At 43.5% G+C, this 16,089-nt stretch overlaps 1 protein-coding gene across 3 annotated transcripts in view; it reads left to right on the plus strand.

Annotated features, from left to right (window-relative positions):
* Positions 1-16,089, plus strand: part of LOC132207586 (utrophin-like) — a 138,557-nt gene that overhangs the window by 74,330 nt on the left and 48,138 nt on the right. The window lies entirely within an intron of this gene.

Below are 16,089 nucleotides of genomic sequence, written 5' to 3' on the forward strand. Positions count from 1 at the left end.
CTGTCCTTGCTACTCCTGCTCCTTGTTGCTATGACCCTATATGCTCTAACATATTAACCAATTTCCTCTTTGAATCCATTTGAGGAGCAGTGTATATTTTGTATCGCTTGGTGATTCTCCAAGTATCTGATGGATTTTGCATAGTTCCTTCTACCTTCTAAATGTGAGCTCCTTCCAGTGTTTAACCTTTAAGGTAGGCAATCGTTCTCGAACCTTTTTGATTGAATGCTTTCATATTAATAGCAATCACTAACCTATCTATTATTAATTGCATATTCATAAGACCAAGGGCTACATGTAAAGAAGTGTTCTAATCATCTTTTTAAAAAGCTACTTCCTGACGGTTATCATGGAGATGAGATTAGATTCCCTACAGTATGGAAACAGGCACTTCAGCCCATCCCCCTATCACCGACACACACCCCTGAACACTCTGGGCAATTTAGCATGGCCACTCCCCCTAGTCAGCACATCTTTGGACTGTGGGAGGAAACCGGAGCACCCGGAGGAAACCCACGCAGACACGGGGAGAATGTGCAAACTCCACACAGAGAGTTACCTGAGGCTGGAATCGAACCCGGGTACTTGGTGCTGTGAGGCTGCAGTGCTAACCACTGAGTCACTGTGCTGCCCCGATGTGTGTATTTGCTTCTAACTGTGATATCTGTCAGTCCCTGGACTGGTGTTTGATAAGGGCACTCATAATGTATATCCACTTTATGCAAATGCTCTTCTATTGTTCGCCTGATAAATCAAGAAAAGGGCTGGATCCTTTTGTATATTTTTAACATCACATATTCATGATTTACATTTCGTTGAGCGTTTCAAATTGCAGTAATTAAACATTCATGACAGATAAAAGCATTCCAGAATTGTTCCGACTTGATGATAAATAGTGAATATCTGTTCTTGACTGCAGCTTTCCAGCCTATCAGTGCAGAGAGGCATTGCTTAGCAAGGTTGGATGAGGAATATTACTGTTCCAATTAGTTACATTTAATTTATCACCATTGAAGCTCGCGTTAGTTAGTGTGCTTTTTTCCAATATATTTAATCTCAAGTTATGACAGATGATTTGATTTGTAGATCTCAAATTACCTCTCTACTGTAGAACCCAGTTTTGAAACAATTGATATGAGGCACTTATTGTACTGTCACTGATGCTGTCATTATACTACCAGAGTATGGCTGTAATGCTGAATTACTTTAGCCTGCCTTCATGAAGCAGTGCAATCTTTCCGAGATAAGGATGAGGGGAAGGTGCATATAAAAGATTGGTTTATAAAATTGAGATTCATGGAATATATAGGTCACTATCAAATTTGGTTAAAAAAGATGGCTGAAGGACAGAAGCAGCAAGTTATGGTAAATAGATGAGAACATCGCTATTAGCAGTTTGCCAAGTATGAGGACACTGATTTTTGGAGATAGATGCACGATTTGAATTTGGGAATATGGCATACAGAAGGCCCTTCAGCCAATCAAGTCTGCGCTAATCCCACTTTGCAGCACTTGGAGAATAACCTTTAATTTCACGTGCTCATCCCAGTACCTTGTTAAAAGTTGTGAGCTCTCTTGTCTCAACTACCCTTCTGGGTAGTGCATTCCAGATTACCACCACCCTCTGGGTAAAAATATTTTTCCTCAAATCCCCTCTACATCTCCTGCCCTTCACCTCATAATTGTGTCTCCTTGTCATTGACCCTTCAACTAAGGATACGGCTGCTTCCTAACCTTGCCCCTCCTCATCTTCTGCACCTCAGTCACGTCCCTCCTCAGCCTTCTCTGCTCTAAAGAGAACAATCTGACCTTATCCAGCTAGTCTCCGTAGCTAAAGTGCTCCGCCCCAGGCAATATCCTAGTGAATAATCTCTGCACCCCCTCCAATTCAATCACATCCTTCCAACAGTGTGGTGATGAGAACTGCATACAGTATTCCAACTTTGGCTTAACTAAAGTTCTGTACAATTCCAACGGAACCTTCCAGCTGAAACCATCTGTGCCATGACTGATAAAGGCAAGTTCTCAGTACGCATTCTTAATCATCCTGTTAACCTGTCCTGCCACCTTCAAGGTTCTGTGTACAAGCACCCCATGATCCGTCTGTGTCCCCTCAGCCTCCTAGTATCTTGCCATTCATTGAGTACCTCCTTGTCTTGTGACTTCTTCCGATGTGCATCACCTGATATGTTTCAGGATTAAATTCTGTCTGCCACTGATCTGCTCATCTGACCAACCCATCTATATCTCATTATGTTGTATATATCACGAACAGTGAGGGACCCAATATGGAACGTTGCAGTACGCCATTTGACACAAGCTTCCAGTCGCACAAACAGCCTTCTACCTCTGTGCTCTGTCTCTTACCACTGTGCCATTTTAGAACTACCTTGCCGTAATAGCCAGTGGTGCCAGATGTGTTTACCTTTAATATCAGTCTCACATGTGGGACCTTGTCAAAGGCGTTTTTGAAATCCATACAAACTGCATCAGCTGCAGTATAAGCATAGAGCGCAGAAGCAGAAATAGGCCATTCAGCCCTTTGAATCTGCTCTGCGATTCAAAGAGACCATGGCAGAACAGTTAATTCTCCAGTCTACTTTCCTGCCTTTTCCCAATATCTGCTGTCTATCTCAACCTTAAATTCACTTCATGACCAGCCTCAATAGTCTTTTGTGGCAAAGAATTCCACAGATTTGCAACCCTCAGAGGGAAGAAATTCCTCCCAATCTCTATCTTAAATGTGTGACCCCTTATTCTGAGATTATGCCCTCTGGTCCTAGACTCTCCCACAAGGGAAAACAAACTCTCTGCATCTACCCTGTCAAAAATCTTATAAGCTTCAATAAGGTGGCATCTCATTCTTCTATATTACAACAAGAACAGATTCAATCTTCTTAACCTCCTAGAACTTATTTGAACTTCCTCCACATCCTTAGATATTTCTCCCAAAACTGTTCTCAGTGTTACAGCTGTGATCTGACAATTGCCTCGTACAATTTTAACAAAACCTTTTATATTCCATTCCATTTGCCTTCTTCGTTACCCAATCAACTTGGATGCTTGCTTTTTGTGATTCGTAGACGAGAATATTTAAATCCCTCTGTTCCGTAGCTTTCTGCAGTCATTCTCCATTAAATAATAACCAGCTTTTCTATTCTTCCTGCCAAAATACATTAGCTCAGATTTCCCTGCATTATATTCCATCTGCGAAGTTTTTGCCCATTTGCTTAGCCTTTCAATATCTCTCTGCAGACTTTTTGATTAATCCTTACTAGTTGCCTTCCCACATGGTTTTGTGTCATCAGCTACAGTATATTCTCTTTCGTCATTCAAGGCATTAATGTATTTCATAAATAATTGTGTCCCCAGCACTAATCTGTGCGGCGCTCCGCTAGCTGCAGGTTGCCAGTCTGAAAATGCCTCCCTTGTCCCAATTCTGTCTTCTATGAGTGAGCCAGTCCTCTGTTCATGATAATATACAACAGCAACATCATGGACTATTATCTTATTAAGTAGCCTAATGTGTTGTAGCTCATCAAAACCCTTGTGAAAATCTGGGCACCTACATACCTCGCAAAATTATATCAAAATTGTGAAGTGTGACCTCACTTTGATGAAGCCATGCTGATCAAACCTTGCATTTCCAAGTGGAGATGAATTCTCTCCTCCAGAATTTCCCCAGTTGTTTCCCTCCCACTGATATGAGATTCATTGGTCTGTAATTCCTGGTGTATCTCTCTCTCTCCTTGAAAAATGGTACCACATTAGTTGTCCTCTACCAATTCCCCTGTAGCCAGAGAAGAATTCAAAGTTTGGGTCAGAGCCCCTGTGATTTCCTCTCATCTCTTATTGTGGCATATGATACAACCCCTTCAAACCTAGAGAATTATCTACTTTTAGGCCTAGCAAAGCCTCACTCCCTGTGTCAGTCTGCTCAAGTACCTCAGTCCCTGTCCCCAAGTTCTCTACCTCCATCTTCCTCCTCTTGAATGTAGACTAAAGTGAAACACTCTACCAGTGTCCTTCTGTACGGTATAAAGTTTTCCCCCGGACCCTAATGGGCCCCATTCTTTCTCTGGTTATCTTCTTCCCCTAAATGTACTTGTGAAATATCTTGGGATCTGTCAAATTTTATCTTCATGTTTTTTCATGCGCCTGTTTCCTCCTAACTGCTTCAAGTTCCCTCTGAGCTTTCTATACTCCACTGGGGCCTCCATCATTTGCTCCCTTTGTACCTACTAAAAGCCTCTTTTTTTTTGTTCTTAACCAATTCTGAATATTCCTACACATCCAGGGTTCTTTGTCTTGTTATTTCCAAATTTCATCCCAAAGGAAACATGTTGGGCCTGTGCTTTCCCCATTTTCTTCCCAATCACACGTTCACTTTCTACTGTAGAATTTGCCAGACGTAGCTGAACCTGGTCTACTTTGGTCAGATCCTGCTTTATTTTAATAACATCTGCCTTCCTCCGATCCAAAATTTTTTTTTTGCAATCTACCATTTTCCTTTTCATAACAGTGGTTGCTATCACTATATTCTCCCCACTACCACCTTAAACACCTTGGCAACTTTGTTCTCAAGAATTAGATCTGGGACTGGACCGTCCCTTGATGGACCTTCCATATGTTGACACAATAAACTCTGCTGAACACGTATATAGAAATCCAACTCCTCTTTACACTGTGCACTTTACACTCGATAACAAGGTGGACATTATTTTAAAAAGAAAGGTTTAGAGGGGATTAGAGGAAAACCTTTTTCATCCAGAGGGGTCTGAAATGCACTCTCTGGGATTATAGTTGAGACGGGAAATCTCAGAATCTTTAAAAAGCACTTGATGTGTCATTACGTTCAAGGCTATGACCTAGTGTGTTGACAGTGGGTCTAGTGTATATAATAGTATGTCCTTGATAGCGCAGACTCAGTGGGTTGAAGGGCCTCATATATTGTATGATTCACTGATTATGACTATCCCAAACAATGTTGAGGAAGTTGAAATCCCCTGGTATAGTTACCATCTTATTATTGCACACCTCAACATGAGCAATACAGCGTGAAGTTCCAAAATTTACCACGATTGCCAAGCTTGCAGGAGCCCAAACAATGAGGATGATTCCGATCAGCTGCAATAGGCCAACAGAATGGGAAATGACATGGCAGTTAGAGTTCAATACAGCAAAATGTGAGGGGATCTGGGATACAGTGTGGTTTAGTCAGCAGTGGCCCTCCTTCTGAGTCAGAAATGTCGGTGTGATTCTCACTCCGAGACAGAAGGACCCAGTATTCAGTGCAGGAAAGCAAACTTGTGTGGTAATGAATCCTCAGCCTGGATCGATGGCTTAGGTTAGCGGCAGATATATCTACAAGATGAAAAGATGATAATTGCAAAGAGTGGTGATCTTTGCTCACTGTTCTGAGTTCGGGTCACTAGACCCGAAACGTTAACTCTATTTTTCCCTTCACGGATGCTGCCAGACCCACTGGGATTTTCCAGCAACTTTTCGCTTGTTGTTGTCGTTGATCAACTTGCATTGTGTTATCCCATATAAAATGGGAAATGTCCAAGGAAAAAGAAAACGATGCATGAGGTGAAGCAGTTAACTAAAGGGATAGTGGCAAACAATAAATACTCGAAAGACATTGTTCCAAAGAGTGTGTGAGGACTGAAAAACCCAGGAATGTAGGGGTCATAAAGCCATAAAATGAAGGAATGGAAGTAGGCTTTTTAGCCCATTGAATTTGCTTCACCATTCGATCAGATCATGGCTATCTCTGTTTTGAATATTCTGAGTAACCCAGCTTCAACAGGCCTCTGGAGTAAACAATTCCACAAAATCAAGCCCACAAAGGAAATAAATTCATCTTCATCCCTGTCTTAAATATGTCACGCCTTATTCTGAGATGATGCCCTTTGGCCGTAGATTCTCCTCCAAGAAGAACCAAACTTTCTGCATCGACACTAACAGTTCCCCTAAGAATCCTGTATGTTTTAATAAGGTAACCTTTTACTCTTCTAAATTCTAAAGAGTACAAGTCCAACCTATTTGACCTCCTTAGAAAGAAGATCCTTCTGTACCTAGAATCAACTTAGTTAACCTTCTCTGGACTGCCTCCAATGTTGAGGTTTCTTTCCTTTGATAAAGGGCCAAAAGTATTTGCTGTGTTTGAGATGTGGTCTGTCTAGTACTTTGTATTGTTTTAGCAATACTTCCCTCTTCTTTTATTCCATTCCTTCTAAAGGCCAACAGGAGACTTCCTTGTTAGTTGCTGAGCATGGTTGCTAACTTCTTATGTTTCATGCACAAGGACCTCCAAATTCCTCCTGTACTGCAGCTTTCTGCAATCTTTTTCCATTTTAATAACATATAGCTCTTTTATTCTTCTTGCCAAAGCACATAACCTGACATTTTCCACATTATATTCCATCTGCCAAGTTTGTGGCCATTCACTTTGCACGGAAACATAAGAAGTAGAATGAGAAATGGGCCATTTGGCCCTTCACGCTTGCTGTATCATTCATAATGAATATATCGAATCATCCAACACAGTAGCCTGTTCCTCCTTTAACCTTATATCCTGTGATCCACTTAGTTCCAAGTGCTAAACCCAAACTCCTTTTTGAAACTGTGCAATGTTTTAGCATTGATTGATTTCTGTGGTAGTGAATTCTGTAGGCTCATCAGTCTCTGGGTGAAGAAATATCTCCTCATCTTCGTTTAAGGGTATGAAGAATGACTGTGACTCCTTTGATCTGTACATCCCTGCCATCAAGAACATCTGCCCTCCATTTGACTTGACTGGTCCTGTAAGAATTTTAAGCTTCGATGAGAAGCCCCTTCATTCTTCTGGATGCCAGTGGTATAATCTTATCTGACGCAACCTCTCCTTATATGCCAGTCTGCCTTCCAGGAATCAGTCTGCTAAACCTTTGCTGCCCTGTCCCTAGAGCAAGAGTGTGCTTCCTCAGATAAAGAGGCCAAAACTGCACGTAATATTCTTGGTATGTAATTGCAGCAAGACATCCCCACTCCTGAATGCAAATTCTCTCACTCTGAAGGCCCTTCTGCTATTTGCCATCTTAACTGCTTGCTGCACCTGCATGCTTACCTTCAATGACTGAAGTACAGGTTTGCCCAGATCTTATTCTACATACCCATGTCTTAATTTATATCCATTCAGTTTTTGCCTTTCCGTTTTTGCTCCCAAAGTGGATAATCTAACATATATCCGTGTAATACTGTATCTGTCTCACATTTGCCCAGTCATTCAGCTTGTCCCAATGACACTGAAGCATCTCTGCATCCTCCTTACAGCTCACCCTCTCATCCAGCTTTGTGTCACCTGCAGATTTGGAGATATTGCATTTGATTCCTTTGTTTGAATAGGTGGGTAGCCGGAGTCTGAGCACAGATCCTTGTGACACACCACCTGAGTCTGCCTTTGGAAAAAGACCGTTTATTCCTATCCTTTGATACTTGCTGACCAGTTTTATTTCCATCTCAATATACTACGGCAATCCCATGGGCTTTAATTTAAAGCACTAATCTCTTATGTGGGATTTTGTTAAAAGCCTTCTGAAAGCCCAAAGAAACCACATCCAGTGGTTCCACCCTCATCAACTGAATGAGTTACATCCACAAAGAATCCCCTAAAAATTTTCAAGTGTGATTTCCCTCTGTCCCTTTCATAAATCCCTGCTGTCCCTGTTTGATCTTGCCACAGATCAGCTGTTAAATATTTTATAGTAAAGAGACCTGAAATTCCTCCACCCAGCGAATCCATTGTTCCTGGTATTATGGCAGGGTGTGGGAATGTCCTTAGTCACCTGAGGAGCCTGGTACAACCAGAGAAGCCGGGTTTCAAAACTTATGAAGAAATAGTAGGAATAGTGGCAGCTGAGAGATGAGCACCAACACAGACTCACAACTGCCATTGGTGTGAAAGAGCACTTCACTCAACAGCAAATTGCTGGTATAAATTAGTCGTATGCAGAAACTGCGGCAATAAAGGGCCCATTGAATGGGTGTGTTTGAGAAAGAAATATGAACAGAGTACAGCAAAAGTACTGAAAGTGAAGAGTAGGAAAAAAATCTACATGGTACAATGACAGCATGGATAATCTGCTAGTTTCACTGGGAGGACCATGGCTGGAAAAAAAATCAAACTCAGTTGGGTTGAACTGAGTTGCTTGTCAGATTCTGAAACTGATTCATTGCAAAATTCTAAAGAAGTGTGCCATTATTTTCACCGGGATCTGGGAGACATGGGGAAGACCTCTGTCGAATTGAAAATCAAGTATGAGAGTCAAGCAAAATGTTGCAAGGCAGGATCAGTGCCTCATGCAATCAGACTAAAGGTTGAGGCAGAATTAAACCTACTTGACAGGGCTCAGAAAGGATTTCCAATGATGTTGCCAGGGTGGAGGATTTGAGCTATGGGGAGGCTGATTAGACTACTTGGCCTGCAGTTTTGGAGGCTGAGGGGAGAACTTGGAGGTTTATAAAATCATGAGGGGCATGGATAGGATGAGTAGCCAAGGTCTTTTCCTTCAAGTAGTGGAGTCAAAAACTAGACGGCACAGCTTTAAGGTGAGGGGGGAAAGATTTAAAATGAACGTAAGGGGCAACGTTTTCCAAGCAGAGGATGGTGTGTGTAAGGAATGAGCTGCCAGAGGAAGTGGTGGAAGCATGTACAATTAGGATATTTAAAAAGCACTTGGATGGGTACATGAATAGGAAGGGTTTAGAGGATATGGGCCAAATACTGGTAAATGGGATTAGATTAATTTAGGATATTCTGTTTGCGTAGATGAGTTGGACCAAAGTGTTCTGTTTCGATGCTGTACGCCTCTATGACACTATGACCATAATTGAGTGACACTGGTCAAGATTGGAATCCTTGAATCCAAAAATGATTGGCCCACACCTATCATTCCACTGATAGATGGAGTATACATCTGCGTTGCTTACAAGTTCGCTACTAATCCAGCACTATGTGCTGAGCAGTATGCTTTGCTTGTAATCGATGACCTACTTGTTGGACCAGCTAGAGGTCTGCTTTTCAGTAAGATTGACCTTAGTCAAGTCTATCTCCAGATGAATAGAGATCCTAAGTCACGGGAATACTTGATTATTGTGACACGTAAAGTAGTATTCAAAAACAAGAGATTTCCATTTGAAATCCATCTGTGCTTGGATTATTCTAACATGCCATGGATCAGATTTGAAGTGGATTGAAAGGAGTCCAGTGTTACCAAGACAATATTTTACTCACAGGGAGAACCTAAAAAAGAGCATCCTCACAAGTTAGATTTGAAGAAGTGAGGAAAACTGACTGTGATTTTTTAAAAAAGATTTCCGTACAATACTAAGGCCATATCATTGATGCCATGGCATTATACAAGTCCCCTTCAAAAGTAAAAACTGAAGTTCACTGTGGGATGCTGTAAATCAGACACTTAGGAGAGAATGCTGTAGGATTTTAGATTACCCTTGCCAAATGAGTTGACAACAAACAGTCCTTATGTAGACATTTTCTACTTTGAGCAAGTAGGGAACACTCTGGCAACGGTAGGACAAATTAAGAGAGACAGTCAAAATAACCCACGACTACGTGAGTGGTGGGTATGTTACTGCAAATGGAGCAACTGGAACTGAAACCACATGTCATGTGGAAGCTAGAACTATCTATACAAGGAGGAGGTCTCCTGTGGGGAATGAGGGTCATCACTCCACCACAGCTAAGGAAACGCACGTTAAAGGTCAGGATCGGGATTCCCAGAAGGTATGTTGCCTCCCTGGTGCCAGGGTCCAGGACGTCTCCGATCGGGTGTATAAGGTTCTAAAAGGGGAGGGCGAACAGCGAGAAATCGTGTTACATATTGGGATTAATGATATAGCCAGAAAAAGGATTGAGGATATAAAAAGTGATTTCAGGGAGTTAGGATGGAAGCTGCAAAGCAGGACGAACAGAGTAGTGTTCTCTCGTTTACTACCGGTGCCACGAGATAGCGAGGCGAGGAACAGGGAGCGGGCGCAGCTTAACACGTGGCTGCGCAGCTGGTGTAGGAGGGAGGGCTTCAGATATGTAGACAATTGGGATGCCTTCTGGGGAAGGTGGGACCTGTACAAGATGGACGGGTTGCATCTGAACTGGAAGGGGACCAATGTCCTGGGTGGAAGGTTTGCTCGAGTAGTTTGAGAGGGTTTAAACTAGTATGGCAGGTGGGTGGGAACCTGAGCTGTATACCGGAGGTGAGAGTTGATGCAGGTGAGGCAGTAGCAAGAGGTAGACCAGCTAGTGGGAAGGATTTTCCCGGGAAGAAACCAAGGGATCGGTTAAAGTGTGTTTGCTTTAACTCAAGGAGTATCAGGAATAAAAGTGATGAACTTAGAGCATGGATCAGTACCTGGTGCTATGATGTTGTGGCCATAACAGAGACATGGGTTTCTCAGGGGCAGGAATGGTTGCTGGATATTCCAGGGTTTAGAGCATTTAAAAAGAATAGGGAGGGTGGAAAAAGAGGAGGCGGTGTAGCACTACTAATCAGAGAGGGTATCACAGCTACAGAAGCTTCCATTGTCGAGGAAGATCTGCCTACCGAGTCAGTGTGGGTGGAAATTGGGAACAGCAAGGGAGTAGTCACCTCGTTAGGGGCTTACTACAGGCCCCCCAGTAGCAGCAGGGAGATTGAAGAAAGCATAGGTCGGCAGATTTTGGTAAAGTGCGGACGTAGTAGGGTTGTTGTAATGGGTGACTTTAACTTTCCCAATATTGATTGGAACCTCCTTCGAGCAGGAGATTTGAATGGTGCTGTTTTTGTAAGGTGTGTTCAGGAGGGTTTCCTAACTCAGTACGTTGACAGGCCGATGAGGGGAGAGGCCATTCTAGACTTGGTGCTCGGAAACGAGCCGGGGCAGGTATCAGATCTTGTGGTGGGAGAGCATTTTGGTGATAGTGACCATAACTGCCTCACATTGTACATAGCTATGGAGAAGGAGAGGATTAGACAAAATGCGAAGATATTTAATTGGGGAAGAGGAAACTATGATGCGATTAGACATGAGTTGGGAAGCATGGACTGGGAGCAATTGTTCCATGGTAAGGGCACTATAGACATGTGGAGACTGTTTAAGGAACAGTTGTTGTGAGTGATGAGTAAATATGTCCCTCTGAGACAGGCAAGAAGGGGTCAGAAAAAGGAACCTTGGATGACGAGAGCTGTGGAGCATCTCATCAAAAGGAAGAAGGTGGATGCTTTGGAGAGGGTTCAGAGGAGGTTGACCAGGATGCCGCCTGGACTGGAGGGCTTATCTTATAAAGAGAGATTGACTGAGCTCGGACTCTTTTCATTGGAGAAAAGGAGGAGGAGAGGGGACCTAACTGAGGTTTACAAGATAATGAGAGGCATAGATAGAGTTGATAGCCAGAGACTATTTCACAGGGCAGAAATGGCTGACACGAGGGGTCATAGTTTTAAGCTGGTTGGAGGAAAGTATAGAGGGGATGTCAGAGGCGGGTTCTTTACACAGAGAGTTGTGAGAGCACGGAATGCGTTGCCAGCAGTAGTTGTGGAAGCAAGGTCATTGGGTTCATTTAAGAGACTGCTGGACATGCATATGGTCACAGAAATTTGAGGGTGCTTACATGAGGATCAATGGTTGGCACAACATCGTGGGCTGAAGGGCCTGTTCTGTGCTGGACTGTTCTATGTTCTATGTAGCTTACATAAGGTGGACGAAGCTAGGGTCAAGCTCAGTTCTAGAGGATTACAGGCAGGCGAGGAAAGAGCTCAAAAATGGTCTGAGGAGAGCCAGGAGGGGGCACGAGAAAGGCTTGGCAGAACGGATTAGGGAGAACACAAAGGCATTTTACACTTAGGTGAGGAATAAGAGAATGGTCAAAGAAAGAGTCGGGCCGATCAGGGATAGCATAGGGAACTTGTGTGTGTGGAGTCTGAGGTGGTAGGGGAAGCCCTAAATGAGTTTTTTGCTTTTGTCTTTACGAAAGAAACAAACTTTGTAGTGAATGAAACCTTTGAAGAGCAGGTGTGCATGCTGGAATGGATAGAGATAGAGGAAGCTGACGTGCTGAAAGTTTTGTCAAACATTAAGATTGACAAGTTGCCAGGCCTGGACCAGATTTGTCCCTGGCTGCTTTGGGAAACGAGAAATGCAATTGCTTCGCCACTCGCGAAGATCTTTGCATCCTCGCTGTCCACTGGAGTCTGACCTGAGGACTGGAGAGAGGCAAATGTAATTCCTCTCTTCAAGAAAGGAAATAGGGAAATCCCCGGCAGTTACAGACCAGTAAGTCTCACGCCTGTCGTCTGCAAGGTGTTCGAAAGGATTCTGATGGATAGGATTTCTGACCATCTGGAAGAGCATGGCTTGATTAAATGCAGTCAACACGGCTTTGTGAGGGGCAGGTCATGCCTCACAAACCTTATCGAGTTCTTTGAGGATGTGACTAGAAAAGTTGATGAGGGTCGAGCTGTGGATGTCGTGTATATGGACTTCAGCAAGGCATTTGATAAGGTTCCCCATAGTAGGCTCATTCAGAAGGTCAGGAGGAATGGGATACAGGGGAACTTAGCTGTCTGGATACAGAATTGGTTGGCCAACAGAAGACAGCGAGTGGTAGTAGAAGGAAAAGATTCTGCCTGGAAGTCAGTGGTGAGTGGTGTTCCACAGGGCTCTTGGTCCTTGGGCCTCTACTGTTTGTAATTTTTATTAATGACTTGGATGAGGGGATTGAAGGATGGGTCAGCAAGTTTGCAGATGACACGAAGCAAGGAGGTGTCGTTGACAGTATAGAGGGCTGTTGTAGGCTGCAGCGGGACATTGACAGGATGCAGAGATGGGCTGAGAGGTGGCAGATGGAGTTCAACCTGGATAAATGCGAGGTGATGCATTTTGGAAGGTCGAATTTGAAAGCTGAGTACAGGCTTAAGGATAGGATTCTTGGCAGTGTGGAGGAACAGAGGGATCTTGGTGTGCAGATACATAGATCCCTTAAAATGGCCACCCAAGTGGACAGGGTTGTCAAGAAAGCATATGGTGTATTGGCTTTCATTAACAGGGGGATTGAGTTTAAGAGTCGTGAGATCTTGTTGCAGCTCTATAAAACTTTGGTTAGACCGCACTTGGAATAATGCGCCCAGTTCTGGTCGCCCTATTATAGGAAAGATGTGGATGCTTTGGAGAGGGTTCAGAGGAGGTTTACCAGGATGCTGCCTGGACTGGAGGGCTTATCTTATGAAGAGAGGTTGACTGAGCTCGGACTCTTTTCATTGGAGAAAAGGAGGAGGAGAGGGGACCTAATTGAGGTATACAAGATAATGAGCGGCATAGATAGAGTTGATAGCCAGAGACTATTTCCCAGGGCAGAAAAGGCGAACATGAGGGGTCATAATTTTAAGCTGGTTGGAAGAAAGTATAGAGGGGATGTCAGAGGCGGGTTTTTTACACAGCGAGTTGTGAGAGCATGGAATGCGTTGCCAGCAGCAGTTGTGGAAGCAAGGTGATTGGAGACATTTAAGAGACTGCTGGACATGCATATGGTCACAGAAATTTGAGGGTGCTTACATGAGGATCAATGGTTGGCACAACATTGTGGGCTGAAGGGCCTGTTCTGTGCTGTACTGTTCTATGTTCTATGTTCTATGTAATGAGAAGGGAATCATTGCCAATCTAGCTGTGCAAGATTTCTTAGAGATGAGTGACCATAACATGATAGAATTTTTAAAATCAGGATGGAGAGTGAGAGAGTTGATTTTGAGACCAGGATGCTGTATCTTAATCATGAAAGCTGAAGATATGAGGCATGAAGTTAGCCTTGATAGATAGGAAAGAGTTGCTTAAAGAGATGTCAGTGGATAGGCAATGGCAAACATTTAAGGAACACGTCGGGGGACTGCAACAACTGTTTAATCCTGTCTGGCATTAAAGCAAAATGGGTAAGAGGGCCAATCCATGACTTAACAAAGGAAATTAGCGATAGAATCTGATCCAAGTAAACGACATTTGAGGATTGGCAGCAATTTCGAATTTAGCAAAGAAGGACCAAGGGATTGATTAAGAAGGAGTAAATGCAGTACAAATGTAAGCATACAGGGAACATAAAGACTGACACAAAGAGTTTCTATAGACACGTGAAGAGAAAGCGACTGCTAAAGACAAATGTTAGGAAGGGCGTTGACCAGTCAAGGGAAGACGGACAGGTCAAGGAGGCATGGATGAGGCTTGTAGGTAGGAGGTGGGGTGGGGGTTAGGGTGTAACTCTAACCCTAAACCTAGCCCTAACCCAAACTCTCAGTCTAATCCCCACTCCACCTCCTACCTACCAGCGTAATCCCTGCCTCCTTGACCTGTCTGCCTTCCCTTGACTGACGAACCCCCATCTTAACTCCTCACCAACACTCACTTTTACTGGCTCCATCACTGACTCTTTGATCTGTCTGTTTCCTCTCCACCTACCTTCTACTCTATCCATCTTCTATCCACCTCCCCTTCTCGCTTTATTTATTTCAGAATCCCCTTCCCCTCTCCCATTTCTGAAGAAGGGCCCAAACCTGAAACGCCATCTTTCCTGCTCCTCTGATACCACTTGGCCAGCTGTGTTCATCCAGCTCCACACCTTGTTATCTCAGATTCTCCAGCAATGGCAGTTCCTACCATCTCTGAAATGGTATGTTGGCCTTCATTCCAAGAGGTTTTGAGTACAGGAGCCAGAATGTGTTTTTGCAGTTGCACAGCGCCTTAGTGAAGCCGCACCTAGAATATAGTGTGTGCAGTTTTGTGCTCCCCTTCTGCAGAAGGATGCTGTTACTCTCTTAGTTTATCAGTGCACCGAATGTTTATCAGGCTGATTCGGGGGATGGCAGATCTGATGTATGATCAGAAATTGACTCGGTTAGGATTGTTTTCGCTGGAATTCAAATGAATGAGGTGGATCACACAGAGACTTATAAAATTCGAACAGGACTGGACAGGATAGATGCAGTTCCCAGTGGTGGGTGTGTCCAGAACCAGGGGTCACAGTATGACGATTCAGGATAGACGATTTAGGATGCTTGTGAGGAGGTATTTCTTGACCCAAGGAATGGTGAGCCAGTGGAAATCATGACCAAAGGAAGTAATTGATGGTAAAACATTGAACGTATTCAAGACATGGCTAGATATAACACTTGGGGTGAATGGGATCAAAGGTTATGGAGAGAAAGCAGGATTAGGCGATTGAGTTGGATGATCAGTCATGATCAGAAGGAATGGTGGAGCAGACTCGGAGAGCCAATTGGCCTCCTCCCTGCTCCTATCTTCCATGTTTACAATAGCCACTCTCTGAAATGCAAAGCTTGAGCAATTGTGCAACTTTGAGCTGGGTGCTGGGAGTTTGGTCAGTAACGAAGTTAGGTAAGGCTCGGCAGGACAGCGCTTGTTGCTGTTTCTAACATTTTCACCCTGTAGGACTTGGTCCTTGCTGTGCTTCAATGGAAGAAGTTAGCTAATTGGAGATATCTGCAAGTTGTTAAGGTTCCAATGGTTTAAAGTGATTTGGGGAAGTGTGGTATTGTTCATAAAGTACATCATGAAGATAAATAAGATAAAAGAGAAAAGAATGACGAGAGTAAGATGAGGGCCAATCAACCATAATAGTGGGAAGATGTGTGTGGTGTCAGAGGAGATAGGGGAAGCACGAAATGAATATTTTTCAACAGTATTCACTCTAGAAAACGACAATGTTGTCGAGGAGAATACTGAGATGCAGGCTACTAGAGTAGGTGGGATTGAGGTTCACAAGGAAGAGGTATTAGAAATCCTACAGAGGGTGAAGATAGATAAGTCCCCTGGGCCGGATGGGATTTATCCTAGGATCCTCTGGGAAGCCAGGGAGGAGATTGCCGAGCCGTTGCCATTGATCTTTAACTCGTCATTGTCTACAGGAATAGTGCCACATGATTGGAGGATTGCAAATGTGGTTCCCCTGTTCAAGAAAGGGAGTAGAGACAACCCTGGTAATTATAGACCAGTGAGCCTTACTTCAGTTGTTGGTAAAGTGTTGGAAAAGGTTATAAGGGATAGGAT

This window comes from Stegostoma tigrinum, unplaced genomic scaffold (assembly GCF_030684315.1).
Source record: "Stegostoma tigrinum isolate sSteTig4 unplaced genomic scaffold, sSteTig4.hap1 scaffold_105, whole genome shotgun sequence".
Lineage (NCBI taxonomy): Eukaryota > Metazoa > Chordata > Chondrichthyes > Orectolobiformes > Stegostomatidae > Stegostoma > Stegostoma tigrinum.